At 37.6% G+C, this 16,002-nt stretch overlaps 2 long non-coding RNA genes across 2 annotated transcripts; both read left to right on the top strand.

Moving 5' to 3' along the window:
- Positions 1–611: 611 nt before the first annotated feature.
- Positions 612–2,020, top strand: LOC128126256 (uncharacterized). The gene is made up of 3 exons (XR_008224045.1): positions 612–807; positions 1,215–1,283; positions 1,906–2,020. It is a non-coding gene; the product is annotated as an uncharacterized LOC128126256 (long non-coding RNA).
- Positions 2,021–5,569: 3,549 nt separating this feature from the next.
- LOC128126255 (uncharacterized) lies at positions 5,570–7,106 on the top strand. The gene is made up of 3 exons (XR_008224044.1): positions 5,570–5,749; positions 6,145–6,213; positions 6,836–7,106. It is a non-coding gene; the product is annotated as an uncharacterized LOC128126255 (long non-coding RNA).
- The last annotated feature ends 8,896 nt before the right edge of the window (positions 7,107–16,002 follow it).

Here is a 16,002-nt window from a genome sequence, read left to right as displayed (position 1 = left end):
TTTTTCGAAGTTTCGGATTAGCGGTGTATAGCCCGAAATTCGAATTTTAGATCGATTGATTTTTAGCCGACACAACCTAAACAAGAATCGAAGATCTCGTTATTAGTAGCGTAACGATAAAAATACAGACGAAAATGGACATCGAATAAAGAAGTTATGAGATTTTAACGGACCAATCCTGTCCTGGCCTGTTAAAAATATAACTTTAAAAATAAAGTCAAAATTAACCAACGGAGTCTAAACGAAAGTTGTAGAGTATGTCTCCACCTACGCGTGGATATAAATAACGTCAAAAACGGAGTTCGTATGAGCGAGTTACAAATTATAGTAGTATATTTACGTATTAAAATAAAGTATAAATCATGTATACGTACACATATATATACATATGTATATATCATTAGAAAGGTATCGACGATGCGGTTATTATAAAACTAATGTTGAGTTCTTTCGACATTAGTTTCGTACAAAGATCATTAAATCCATTTAAAATAGTATTATAGAGGGGTGTTTAGTTGTTTATATAACTAAAAGGTCATTAAGTAATTATGGAGGGTAGTTTTTGAAAATTCAATTAGTATAAATAAGAGCCTTGGGCTCTCATATTTCTTGCACCATTCTCTTGATTCAAGAGTCTTTCTCTCCTTATCCCCCGAGCATTTCGGTCCCTCGTGATTCGACTTCTCTTTCTGTAGTTTTAGTATAGTAAGGTGAGCGCTGAAGCGCTGCACGAATCTTTCTTAGAAAGATTCAGCGACGAAGTTCTGCCCCTGCAGAGCCCGACTCCTAGCTAAAATCCCCTTGAAAGTAAGTTATGTTTACCCTATTTTAAATATAGTTTATATTTAAAATTAGTATTGTTATTATAAATTTATAATAAATATTTGGGCTATTATTATGACTTATATAAGTGTCATTATAATATCTTTTAACTACTCGCGGTACGGGGAATCTGGTTTAAAGGGCCGCATAGGGTTGTTGGATTTCAGAAGTGCTATACGCCAAAATGGTCCTGCCCTCCGGTGTTTTATGTCTGGCCCCTGTCTGTACATAGTAGTTGGAAAGTATTGTTTAAACGCTTATATAATAATAATAATAATAATAATAATAATAATAATAATAATAATAATAATAATAATAATAATAATAATAATAATAAGACTAATAATTAGTCACGGTAATATTAGACTAAAATCTAGTGGTGATAATACTAGGTTTCGTCAAAGGAAATTATTTTAAAGTAAACGAAGCGCTGTCCGAGTACCGAGTCACCACCTTCTCAGGTGAGTGCATAGTTACTTTCAGCTTACACATAGATATGAAGTATTTTATATAAATTACGTGCTGTGTGTGTATATTATCTGTATACTTGCTATCTATGCTGGATGAACGTTTTATACATGTTTTCAATGATTTAAACTGTATATGTATTTTATATCTACAAAATGTGTTGGGTAAAACATGGGTAGATGTATTAGTTTCTGTGTGATAAAATGAAATAATGAGATGCCTCGTTATAGATGTTCTTGATGATCTAGTCATCTAGCGGAGTATAGATGACGACCACGGACTATTCTAGACAGTCCAGTGGAACACTAACAGGCTCGCAACCTGTAGGTGTTTATTCGAACTTTGTGTTTAACCGAACTGTGTGTTTATTCGAACTGTGTGTTTATTCGAACTGTGTGAACTGTGTGCTCACCAGATATACTCCATCCCAATGATAGTCCTTTGACTAGGTCCCTTGTGTTAGATGTTTTAGGGACGCAATGTGAGGATAACGGGAATGGGTAATTGGGTTGATTGTTTGATGTTTAAAAATAATAATTATATTATTGTGGGTTGAAAACCCTATGTGCTCACCAGGTTTCCCAACCTGACCCACTCAGTTTATTTTTATCACAGGTGTTGATATGAAGTCACAATACACTGAGAGATTTAAAGAGATGTAGATCACTAGTGTAAATAATTGTAAGTTCTGTTTATGCTTATGTTTCTGTATTAACGATGACATCCCAAACATTTTAAAATTAAATAAATACGTTTCATCGAAAATGTTTTAATAACGTATTTACCATGTTTTTCTGGGAACAAATTCCGCAACATTTTTATAAAATGAAGTACTCTGATTTTTATAAAGCATAAACAAAATCGGTCTTTTCTGGCCGTGAAAATGGGGATGTCACAGTTGGTATCAGAGCATTAGTTTAAGCGAACTAGGAATATGGATTTATTTCTAGACTTAAACTTAGAATGCTAAGCGATGATTGTGAGGTGTGAGCACTAGCTTATTTTAGGAATTGTGCCTAAAATGCTTTTATGTGCTAAATACTTGTGCCTGATATGCTGTTAGTTATTCGGATCTATGGTCTGTTGCCGACCGGATCTGGAAACCTTATGTGTTTAGGATTCTAAACGTACGACTACGATATTAGAACTAGCATATAAACGTTTCGGAGTGATAAGGATGATTTAACCGTCAATCCTAAGTAAAGATCTGGATTCACCTTATTCGGTGTATAGATCAAGATGGCAAGAACCCGTAGTGGAAACGTGAATGCAAATGGGAACGGACACCAACCCCCCGTGATCGAGCAAATACCAGTTGTGGAAGCCGCTGTCGGACCAATAATGATGGCCGGAGTGCAAGCGATGATCCAGGCAATGTTGGATCGTCAAATGGAGGAAACTAGACGTTTGCTCCAGCAAAATCGTGAGGAAGCCACTATTCAGATCGAATAGCCCGAGTTGAACGAAGGGCAGACTGAGGAAGGAAACTACAGTGGGACTGTTGGTCAAGTCAACCCACCAATAGTTCGACAAAACAACCAAGATGACAAAGTCGAGAGGAATGGATGCAAGTACAAGGATTTTCTGACTTGCAAGCCATCGACTTTCACTGGAAAGGAGGATCCGATCGGGGTCATGGATTGGATCTCGGAGATGGAGTTAGCCTTCATGACATGCGGTTGCAAAGGGAAGCTACAGACCACATTTGCAATGCGTCAGTTTCGAGGAAGTGTTGTACGTTGGTGGAATACCTTGGGGAAGACTCTGAGCCCTAATGAGCCCCTGCAACTGACATGGGCAGAATTTTTGGTGCAATTCAAACGAAAGTACTGCTCAGCTCAAAACCTGCTTGAGCTAGAGAACCAGTTTCTAACCCTGAAGAAGGGAAGCATGTCAATCGATGAATACACGAACAACTTCACAGAAAAGATGGAGTTTGCCTTGCGTCTTGTTCCGGATGAGCTGACGAAAATTGACAAGTACGCAAAGGGACTTCCATGGGAGTACGCGGTGCCAGTGCGTCAGGCTCCTACTCTGGAGGCAGCTATCTGGGCTGCCAAGTCTGTGGAAGATATGATTAAGGGAAGAGTTGCCAACAAGATTGAGGTTGGCGAAAAGAGGAAGTTTGAGGAATCTACGAGGCCCAATAAGAAGATCAAGTCTGGTTCAAAGGAGTCTAGCGGAGGAGGAAACAAAGTGAAATGGTGCGAGAAGTGCAAAAAGAATCACTTTGGGAAATGTAGCAAAGAAGTGACTTGCTACAAGTGTGGGAAGACCGGACATTACGCCAACGAGTGCAAAAGGGTGTGTTATGAATGCCGTGAAGAAGGGCATGTTGCTAAGGATTGCCCGAAAAAGAAAGAGGCGGAAAAACCAAACATTCCGCCAAAACCGAAGGCAAGAGCATTCCATATGATCCTAGACGAAGCAGATGACAATGCGAGGATTCAGGAATGACGGCTTGACATCCAAGGATCGAGTTATAATGTAGCCATAGAATCATATGATTTAGCCTGTTAGAGGCATAGTCTAGGGTGAACTTGAACACCTATGTAATCATTTCAAGAAATAATATGAAACCTTTGTTTTGTTATCTGATGTGTTAAGTTGTTTTTTTTCGTGTATGGTGACTTGGAGAGACTGCGGGACAATACTTGGGACGAGTATGAGTAGGTGTGAATGGTAGTAGAGGCCTATACTACCGGAAGCATAGGACTCACACTTGGATCAGGGAAAGTCACAAGGTTACCAAGAAGCTAGTAACTGATTCTGTTTTTTTTTCAAGTATGTCATTACCATCGTTTCGATAATGACTAAAAAGATTGTTGATTTCCGACCCTAGTGGTCATACCGAATTGAGTCTGACTACGATGAGTATGTTGCGTGGTTCAGAGAACCAAGTTTGATGTAGCGTCCGACTTAAACCAAACGATTGAAATCAAAGCAATCAATAGAAGTAGCGCGTTCGTTGTTAAAGAAGTTGGTAGCCAGAAACGCTACATGTTAAAGTGTGATTATATCACATTAGAACATGAAGGAAGGCATAGTCTATTTTAGAATTTAACTCTAAGAGACCTAAGTCTAAATGTGCATCACATGATGATAGCTCATAATTTGAAGTCTAGCCCGAGGTAGAGAGCAGGTGCACGATCGAGTACTGCTTACAGTCAATGAGTCTAAGAGATAGACTTGAAGGAATATAGAAGTTATAATTATTAACTAGGATGAAAAGATGACGTATGGAGTCATTATACGAGCCCTGTTTCGTTGATGATTCCGGGACGTAATCATCCTAAGGGGGAGATAATTGTAACGCCCGCAGATCCGGGCTAGTCAATTTAGAGGCAATAGGGGTCGAAAACGACTTTTTGACAAAAAGATTATTTAGAATAAATAATCTTAACCAATTTGTAGAATATGTCACAAGGTTTCCGTACATATAAAGAACGCTGAAATCCGAGTTATAACGAAGAAGTTATGACCCGTCGAAGTTTCGCGTCGGAACCGGCACGGCGCCGGGAAGCGTAAATAGTAAATTTATGATATATAGAGATTTAGCCTTAGCGCTCTAAACAAAAGTCGTAGAATATGTTAAACTAAGAACATCGATAAAAAGAACGCCCAAATCTGACTTCGTATGAAGAAGTTATGATTTTTCGAAGTTTCGGATTAGCGGTGTACAGCCCGAAATTCGAATTTTAGATCGATTGATTTTTAGCCGACACAACCTAAACAAGAATCGAAGATCTCGTTATTAGTAGCGTAACGATAAAAATACAGACGAAAATGGACATCGAATAAAGAAGTTATGAGATTTTAACGGACCAATCCTGTCCTGGCCTGTTAAAAATATAACTTTAAAAATAAAGTCAAAATTAACCAACGGAGTCTAAACGAAAGTTGTAGAGTATGTCTCCACCTACGCGTGGATATAAATAACGTCAAAAACGGAGTTCGTATGAGCGAGTTACAAATTATAGTAGTATATTTACGTATTAAAATAAAGTATAAATCATGTATACGTACACATATATATACATATGTATATATCATTAGAAAGGTATCGACGATGCGGTTATTATAAAACTAATGTTGAGTTCTTTCGACATTAGTTTAGTACAAAGATCATTAAATCCATTTAAAATAGTATTATAGAGGGGTGTTTAGTTGTTTATATAACTAAAAGGTCATTAAGTAATTATGGAGGGTAGTTTTTGAAAATTCAATTAGTATAAATAAGAGCCTTGGGCTCTCATATTTCTTGCACCATTCTCTTGATTCAAGAGTCTTTCTCTCCATATCCCCCGAGCATTTCGGTCCCTCGTGATTCGACTTCTCTTTCTGTAGTTTTAGTATAGTAAGGTAAGCGCTGAAGCGCTGCACGAATCTTTCTTAGAAAGATTCAGCGACGAAGTTCTGCCCCTGCAGAGCCCGACTCCTAGCTAAAATCCCCTTGAAAGTAAGTTATGTTTACCCTATTTTAAATATAGTTTATATTTAAAATTAGTATTGTTATTATAAATTTATAATAAATATTTGGGCTATTATTATGACTTATATAAGTGTCATTATAATATCTTTTAACTACTCGCGGTACGGGGAATCTGGTTTAAAGGGCCGCATAGGGTTGTTGGATTTCAGAAGTGCTATACGCCAAAATGGTCCTGCCCTCCGGTGTTTTATGTCTGGCCCCTGTCTGTACATAGTAGTTGGAAAGTATTGTTTAAACGCTTATATAATAATAATAATAATAATAATAATAATAATAATAATAATAATAATAATAATAATAATAATAAGACTAATAATTAGTCACGGTAATATTAGACTAAAATCTAGTGGTGATAATACTAGGTTTCGTCAAAGGAAATTATTTTAAAGTAAACGAAGCGCTGTCCGAGTACCGAGTCACCACCTTCTCAGGTGAGTGCATCGTTACTTTCAGCTTACACATAGATATGAAGTATTTTATATAAATTACGTGCTGTGTGTGTATATTATCTGTATACTTGCTATCTATGCTGGATGAACGTTTTATACATGTTTTCAATGATTTAAACTGTATATGTATTTTATATCTACAAAATGTGTTGGGTAAAACATGGGTAGATGTATTAGTTTCTGTGTGATAAAATGAAATAATGAGATGCCTCGTTATAGATGTTCTTGATGATCTAGTCATCTAGCGGAGTATAGATGACGACCACGGACTATTCTAGACAGTCCAGTGGAACACTAACAGGCTCGCAACCTGTAGGTGTTTATTCGAACTTTGTGTTTAACCGAACTGTGTGTTTATTCGAACTGTGTGTTTATTCGAACTGTGTGAACTATGTGCTCACCAGATATACTCCATCCCAATGATAGTCCTTTGACTAGGTCCCTTGTGTTAGATGTTTTAGGGACGTAATGTGAGGATAACGGGAATGGGTAATTGGGTTGATTGTTTGATGTTTAAAAATAATAATTATATTATTGTGGGTTGAAAACCCTATGTGCTCACCAGGTTTCCCAACCTGACCCACTCAGTTTATTTTTATCACAGGTGTTGATATGAAGTCACAATACACTGAGAGATTTAAAGAGATGTAGATCACTAGTGTAAATAATTGTAAGTTCTGTTTATGCTTATGTTTCTGTATTAACGATGACATCCCAAACGTTTTAAAATGAAATAAATACGTTTCATCGAAAATGTTTTAATAACGTATTTACCATGTTTTTCTGGGAACAAATTCCGCAACATTTTTATAAAATGAAGTACTCTGATTTTTATAAAGCATAAACAAAATCGGTCTTTTCTGGCCGTGAAAATGGGGATGTCACACATGATAATTATGATAAGTATTGCAAGTTAGCAATATTAATTATAGAAAACAAAAAAGTTTCAATTCGTGAGGTTGCACGGATTGAAAAAGTTGTTTTGCTATAATTAAGGGAGAGGAAATTATACTTCGTCTCAAATCTATAAGCTTAGATCGTGAGGTTTTAATCATTTAGTCAAGGATATATATATGAATTTCATGTTGGAATGGCTCAACATAAGGAAATTCTGTATATGGGTCCATTATTTGCGTTCTAAAATTCGATTATGATTACGGCATCCCTTTTCATAATCTGAATTATGAGAACTTGGCAAATTGAAATGGAAATGTTATAGCAAAAGACTGGTTTAGTCTTTATGTGAGACATCATGAATCGTGTCCCATATGCTTCAGATATAGGATCGATTACATGTGCTATAATCATCCGTTCTAAAATTTTCAAAATGCCTGGGGCATTAAGAAGGGAAAAGGTTTAGAACTGGATATGACTAAAAGGATTAAACAATTGTCGAGGACAATCTAAGGCTTACCAAAGATTGGTTGCTCAAGGACAGTTGGAAGTATAGTGATAATTCTGGAAGGACCATATTGACATAGTCTGTAAGGAGGCAACTCTTGTTCAGAAGTGATAGTCAAAATGGAATCTGGAAATGTTTCAAAGTTAGGATTTTTAAATCTGTGTAAGATTAAGGAAACTTAATGCAAGAAGGATGTTTCCAAGGAGCTGATCTCCTTTGGAATGCTTTGTAATGATTGTTGTCAAGTCTTTCTGATTTTGTACATAATCATTACAAGTAGATCAATGCATATAAGTTTAGAATCTAACAGATTTCAGTAAATGGCATGAATTTGGAATTCTTGCATTTGCAGTAAGGATTTGGGAGTGTGAAAAGAGAATCATTGAAGTTATGTTCAATTGATCTAGTTCACAAAGTAAAGATCATAGACAAACATAGTATGCATACTTGGTGTGTGGCATGACTAGTGTTTAAGAAAACATAGTGTACATGCTTGGAGCATGGGACAACTATTGTTTTAAATTCAAGAATAAAGTTGATAGCTGAAACAGTATACAATGAATAATGTGTAATCATATGGTGATAAATAAAAGGTGTTTTATTTATGTTCAAAGTGTTGATACCATATTGGATTCGATTATTATTGTGTTTCATTTTGCATGTTTTGACTTCCCGAATAAACTGGGTTATTCTTTCGGAATGACTAAGTTATTCAAACCATCCATAGTCAGTCATATGTTGGAAGTAGATATGAATTAAGACTGTCATGGGTTGGCTTGTAGAGGTCTAAGGTGTTGGACAAGGCTACAACACTCATGAGTGCTCATAAGTTCTGAGTATTGGATTCAACCCGCGCTCATTGGAATCACTTCATGGATTTTATCACGAGTGATAATGAGACGATAATATCTTATATTCTTCAAACTTAGAGATATGAGTTGTTACTATGAGTTGATAGTACATTGATTGCACGAAACCGCATTTGGTAACTCTGTGCTATAAAACGTGCCTTTGTGTATGATTCAACAAGTAGTAGAACAAGCCATATGAGTCGAAGTTTATCCATTCCTTTTACCTTCGGGATAAAAGCGATATCTGTGGGCCCCTCGATGATTTGATGATGACAAATGGAAGTGCTCGGCCGGGCCAGGACTGATTTGATTTGTTCAATTAGTCAGTCGTCATAAATCGGAAATCAGGAAACAACAAATGGACAGAGAGAATGATTATAATCCATGTCTCAGTCCATATGATATCTAGAATGGAGGAATATATGATTCCTTATCTAATGGACAAGTCACTGACAAAGGTCAGAGTTCATCTACAAGGTCAGAGTTCAACAGAAGCTTTTGAGAGCTGCGATTGCCGGTCGGTTCTTGAAGTCATTCGCAATAATAGTTTTAGACTTATCCAAGTGGGAGACTGTTGGATTAATGTCTAAGTCCATAACTATAATTGGTAAGACTTGACCCGACCCGGCATGGTCCATTTGGGTTGCATACCATCATGCACTTGGATGAGAGAAATAAGACACTTATGGTTATTAATATATTATAAGCTCTAGTATATTAATAATAAGAATAATAAGATTATTTAATTAGTATTGATCAAGAATTAATCTAGGATTAATTAAGTGATCAAAAGAAGACTAATTAAATATATGGGTTGATTGTGTAAATCATCCATACTTGTATAGTGGGCTAATGCTCCATGGATAATCAAGTTGGGCTAAAACCCATAGGATGGTCCATGGATGCTCCATGGTGTATTTGTACCCATGGATCCAAGGAAATGGAAAGTCATGACAATTAGGGTTTACCCTAATTGTAACACTATATAAAGATCTTATTCTTGACAAAATTGGCAACTAGAATCACACTAGTGTGTGAAGTAAAAGGGCTAGCCGATTTTGATGAGTGTAGAATTCTCTCAAGTCATTCCAAGTGTTTTGATGATTGTGATTCCATTTGAGGTGTCACACTTGGGGCACTAGGCACTCAAGCTTCATCAAGACTTTCTACATCAAAGAGGAATGTATTCTATCTTGCTATAGTTATTGTTTTGTATGCTAGATTAGGATAATACCTTGGAAGTTCTTATTTGTATGTATAATAGAGAAAACATAGATCCAAGGTATTTAGGGTTGCATGTACACTTAGGAGTATTAGAATGCTCAAAACCCAATAGAAATATGGTGTCACACATCGGGTATCCACAACATATCACCCGCAAACCAACGGGAAGGCTGAAGCTTCAAACAAACATATCAAGGGCATTATAGAGAAAACCATTAATCCGGTCAAGAAAGATTGGAGTATTCGATTGGAGGATGCGTCATGGGCTCACCGGACAGCATACAAGACTTATATCGGTATGTCACCTTGTCGATTGCCGGTTGAATTGGAGCATCGAGCATATTGATTGTCAAAATTTTGAAAATGAGCATGGATAAGGCTAGAAAGAAGAGAAGATTCGATATCCAAGAATTAGAAGAAATCTGGAACAATGCTTACAAGAATGAAGTAATTTATAAGGAGAAAACCGAAGCCTTCCACGACAAAATGATCTCATAAAAGGTATTCACTACCAGTAAAAAGGTACTCTTATATCATTCTGATTTCAAATTTATTTCCGGTAAATTAAGCTCTCGTTGGGTAGGACCTTTTGTTGTTACTAACGTGTTTGATCATGGTGCCATAGAAATAAAAAGTGAACAGAATGGAAATATTTTTAAGGTTAATGGTCATCGTCTCAAACTATTTTATGAAGGGTTTCAAGTTACGAATGAGGAACTGGAGGTATTCGAGGTCCCGACTTACCGCAATTGAGGAAACCAAATAACAATGTCGAGCGAACGACAGTAAAAACGGGCAGCTTATCGGGAGGCAACCCGAGCGTTTGTTTTTTGCAACTTTTTTTCACATTTAGCGTGTTTTTAGTTACTTAGGGTGTCTCCTTTTAAATGAATCTTGTTTTTCATACAAAAAGGAACAGAAATAATTTGAAAATTTTGGAAAAAATCAATTTTTGTGATACATGTGATCGCAGGTCCAGTCCTTGCGATTGCAGGTTGTGTTATTTGAATCGCAAGACATCATCGAGGATCTTTTGCAATGATTTTTGACGAAAAAGGATTTTATGCGATCGCGGGTATGCCCTATGCGATCACATGTTTTTGTTTGTTTTTATTAAATCGCATCCTCGAGTATATTTTATAACATAAATCAAATATTTTATGAAAGTTGCGATCGCAACTAATAAACATGCGATCACATGTTTTAGTATAATTGCATCTGGACGTTCATGAATATTTTAAAAGTTGATTTTTGAAAAAAAAATTAAAAAGTTGCGATTGCGGCTTCTGCCAATGCGATTGCAGCTTCTAGTTTTTCTATATGTATCGATCAAAGGCTCATTTGACGCATACCACAACTCAAAAACTCTCTATGTATTCCAATTATTTTCGAGTTCTCTCACCAAAAACCACACAAATCACTCGTTTTTCATCCAAATCAAGCAAAAAAGGTATCAATCTCTCCCATTTTACTTCTACTACATCTCTACGGTAACAAAATTATGATTTCACGTTTGAAATTCTTTAAAAATATCTTTTTGTTCATTTTGAAATTTGAATTTTTGTGAGTTTCTTTTTCAGATCTACGCCCCGTTAGCACTCCTCAAGCCCCAAAAACTTGAAACGTGAGTTCCGGAAATAATTCAGAATAGGTTCATCCGATCGGAATTTCAAAACTCAAAACTTTTTTAGATGTGAAAATATACTGCTGCTCTGCGCAGTCAGGTATATTTGTTTTGAAACTGAACTCTTTTGTTTCTGTCATTTATTTGTGCGGGCTTGTGTATCCGCTGTGGGAGTAGTTAGAAAAGTTTATTTTTGCTTGATTATTGTTTATCTGGAAATTGTGTCGAATCTGTCCCAGTCTTTTGACCTGAAAAATGCGTCCTAGACCTTCCCGTTCATGCAAAAATGTTGACATTCCGGACCCGCTATACACTGTTCATGCATACAATGTGACTGTTGATTTAGGTTCACAGGCTGCATTTGACTGTTACCAGCGACTTCTTGACCGCGATATTTTACCACAAGCCTGCCCCCAGTCGCGCATTAATGCGGGAACTTCATATCTATGATGGTGTTTGTGCTCTTTTTACCAATATTGGCTAGGAGCTCTTTTTATCTGAGGATTTCCCCACCTGTCCCTTATTCACCCGAGAGTTCCTACCTACCCTCAATGAAGTCAACCAAGAGGGAAATGTTGATTTTCGCTGTTTTAGTACCCCCTCACTCTATCCACATCGACCAGTTATGTACCTTTTTCTACACACCCATCACCAACCTATCCCATTCCACCGCTGCCTTCAATGTGCGTGATTTTGGCACTCCATCACAGGATTGGAATTTTACAACGCGTCCCAATCCGTTCAGACTAGTATTGTCCATCTAGTTCTGAAAACTGCACTGAAAATTATATGTAATATTATTTACGCACAATTTGAGACCACCAAAGCCGGCAAAGGCAAGTTTTTCCTTTTGTAGTTCATGATCACTGGGTCGTACCGCCCTCATTTTGGTGATGTAATCATCAAAAGATTCCATAGGGTTAGAAACCTCAACACCGGTGGTGCCATTTGTTGTGGTGGTCTGATTACAGTCATCGCTCGCACCGTTGCGGAGAAATCTCTTCCGGAGTACACCTTCTTTTCGGGCAGATCCTTTCTTTTGACCCTGCAGAACCTTCGGGCAATGCACATGTTACATTCGGCCCAGGGTGGGAATGCCTGGATATTAGGATGATCCACTTATTTCAAAGTCACTAGTCCTAACGTCATCGCCCTCATTAATCCCATTAGCGAGACTGTGTGGGTTCTTCCATTGAACATTCCACCACCTCTTTGCCCACGTATGTCACAGTAGGCACCCTAGCGTCCGCATCCTGACCAACCATCTGATGGTTTTTAAGCCTAATAAACATTCCTATGTACTCATACAAACCCTAATGCTTGGATCTAGGTTTCTCTATTGTACATGCTTTGATTCCAAGACTTACAAACCTAGATCTATCATATATATTTCGAAATTATCATAAGGAAAACAGATCTAAGTGGTTTACCTCTTTCAAGTAGCTTGAATCCTTGTAGTCTTCTTGATCTTGAGCTTAGAGTTACAAATGCAACTCCTCTAATGGTTCACAAACCCCACAAGAAAGAAGGCAATATGAGAGAGGGTGAGAGAAGCTAGAAATCGGCCTAGGTTTCTCTTAGAATCAACTGGTAGCCGATTTCAATGCCTTAGGGGTCTTATTTATACTTACAGACTACTAGGGTTTCAGTCTAAACCCTAATGGACAGCTTAGCCACCAAGCAGCCCAAGGAACCTTCTAGAATAAGGCCTTGGACGAAAATATGATGAACCCATCATAATTTCGTTCCCCCTTAAGTCCATTAGGTTTCCTTAACCCAAAACTCAACTATCATACATTTGACAGTTTATACCCCTTTATTCAATTAATCTCTTTTGGTCACCAAATTAATTCCTAATTAATTTATGACCAATACTAACTAAATAAATATGATTTCTCCTTTAATATATTCTTCTTATAATATATTAATAAACCATATTATTCTCTCTTTCTCCTTAATTTACATTGTCAAGTTGCTTTGGAGAAGGCAACCCAAAAGGACCATGCACAACCGGGTCAAGTACATACCAAATATAGTTACAGGCTTAAACACTATTCCAACAGTCTACCACTTGGATAAGTCTAGTAACTATATCTCACATACGACTTCAGAATCCGATTAGCAATCGTAGCTCTTATACTTCGCTATCATCTTTGATCAACTTGTCCTTTAGATAAGGGATCGTATAATCCTGTGTTCTGGATATCATGCTGACAATGCTTATTGTCCAGTAGGTATTCCTTGATTTCCGATTTTTTTGACGTAGAATTTAATTGAACACATCAACATCATTCTGACTGGGCCCGACACATAAGTCAAACCAAATCATCAAGTGGCCAATGTATCTCTTTTATTCTCATAGAATAAAAGGAACAGATCAACTTCGACTCATATGCATCCATTGTTCACTAATTAAATCACACAAAGTAATGCATTTTATAACATCAAGTTACTGATGCGTTCACACATTATCAATGCATAACCAACCAGCAAACAACAAACATATCTCTAAGTTTTAAGACTATATGATGTTATCGCTTTGCGATCACTTAAGGTAAAACACCACGAGGTGATACTCCAAACTCGGGTTTATTCCAATGCTCAAATCATATTCATAAGCACTCATGAACTTTGCAACAAACCTTTACTATGTCCAAAACCTTTTACATAATCTACAAACAATTCATGACAGTCTTCATTCATATCTACTTCCAAAATATGACTGACCGTGGACCTTTTGAATAATCCTATCATTCAGGAAGTCAAAACATTCAAAAATGGAAACAATAGATAAATAACCAACACAAGATAGTAGCTTTACTCATAAATAACACAATTTTATTTATTCATCAAATGTCAAGTACAAACTATCTATTACATGTTTCCTATCTAATCCAAACTCACATCATCCTTCAGCCCAATGCTCCTAGCGTGCTGCAAGTGTTTGACCCTACTCAGTCCCTTCGTAAGGGGATCTGCTGGGTTTTCTTCTGATGATACCGTCTTCACAACGAGGAGTCCCACTTCTACCCGATGTCTGATAAAATGGTATTTTCTTTCAATATGTCGAGATCTACCATGATCTCTCGGTTCCTTGTTCAAGGCAACCGCTCCTTCATTATCACAGATAATTTCCATCGGCTCCTTTATGGATGGAACAACTCCAAGGTCTCCAATGAAGTTCTTCAACCATATAGCCTCCTTTAACGCTTCGCTCGCTGCAATATACTCTGATTCGCACGTTGAATCAGCTACGGTCTCCTACTTGGAACTTTTCCAAGTCACTGCTCCTCCATTCAGGGTAAAGACCCAGCCCGACTGCGATCGGAAATTATCCTAATCCGTCTGAAAACTAGCATCACTGTACCCTCGTACCCTTAATTCATCACTCCCACCGAGGACTAGAAACTAATCCTTGGTCCTCCGAAGGTACTTAAGAATATTCATAACTACAATCCAATGAGCTCTACCAGGGTTATCTTGATATCTGTTGACCATGCTCAAAGCGAAAGCCACATCAGGGCGAGTACAAGTCATAGCGTACATGATAGAGCCTATTGCGGAAGTGTAAGGTACTCGGCTCATATCAGCTATCTCTGCCTCTGTACTCGGGCTCTGAGTCTTACTTAGCTTGGTATTGCTTTGGATTGGCAACTCCCCTTTCTTGGAATTTTCCATACTAAAACGCTTTAGTACCTTATCCAAGTATGTAGCCTGATTGAGTCCTATCAGTCGCTTTTCCTTGTTTCTTACTATTCTTATTCCCATAATATAAGGAGCCTCTCCGAGGTCCTTTATAGCGAAACATTTCCCAAGCCACGACTTGACCTCCTGCAAGGTTGGGACATCGTTTCCTATGAGCAGTGTGTCATCGACATACAATACGAGGAAGCTCACTATACTCCCACTGGCTTTGACATACACACAAAATTCATCTTCGCTTCGTAGAAAGCCAAACTCTTTAACCTTCTCGTCAAAACAAAGATTCCATCTGCGAGACGCTTGTTTCAATCCATAAATGGATTTCACAAGCTTGCATACTCTATTTGGATGCTTCTTATCAACAAAACCCTCTAGCTGATTCATGTAAACATCCTCAGCCAACGTTCCATTAAGGAAAGCAGTTTTCATGTCCATCCGCCATATTTCATAATCATGAAACTCAGCTATTGCAAGCATCACCCTAATAGACTTTATCTTCGCAACTGGTGAGAAGGTCTCATCATAGTCAACTCCGAGAGTTTGAGTAAAGCCCTTCGCAACCAATCGCGCTTTATAAGTATGCACTTTCCCATCCATGTTTGTCTTCTTCTTGAAGATCCACTAGCACCCGATTGTCTTACGACCCGGTACGTTATCAACCAAATTCCAAACTTGGTTGTCGTACATGTACTGAATCTCGCTGTCCATCGCCTCTTTCCATTTAGCAGACTCCGGGCCTGCCATGGCTTCCTTATAGCTGCTAGGTTCATCCAAATTTACTAGTGTACTATCACTAATAAATGTATCCCCTTCAGTAGTAATATGAAAAACATAAAATTGGGGTGGAACACTAGCCCTAGTGGAACGTCGAAGAGGTAAGGACTCGTCAACAGGTTCAACAGGAGTTTCCTCCTCAAGTTGAGTGCCAAAGTCAGAGGTTCCTTCATCGCTTTGATCTTGAATCTCTT

This window comes from Lactuca sativa, chromosome 5, assembly GCF_002870075.4.
Source record: "Lactuca sativa cultivar Salinas chromosome 5, Lsat_Salinas_v11, whole genome shotgun sequence".
Lineage (NCBI taxonomy): Eukaryota > Viridiplantae > Streptophyta > Magnoliopsida > Asterales > Asteraceae > Lactuca > Lactuca sativa.
This window is presented reverse-complemented; position numbering and strand designations above follow the sequence as displayed.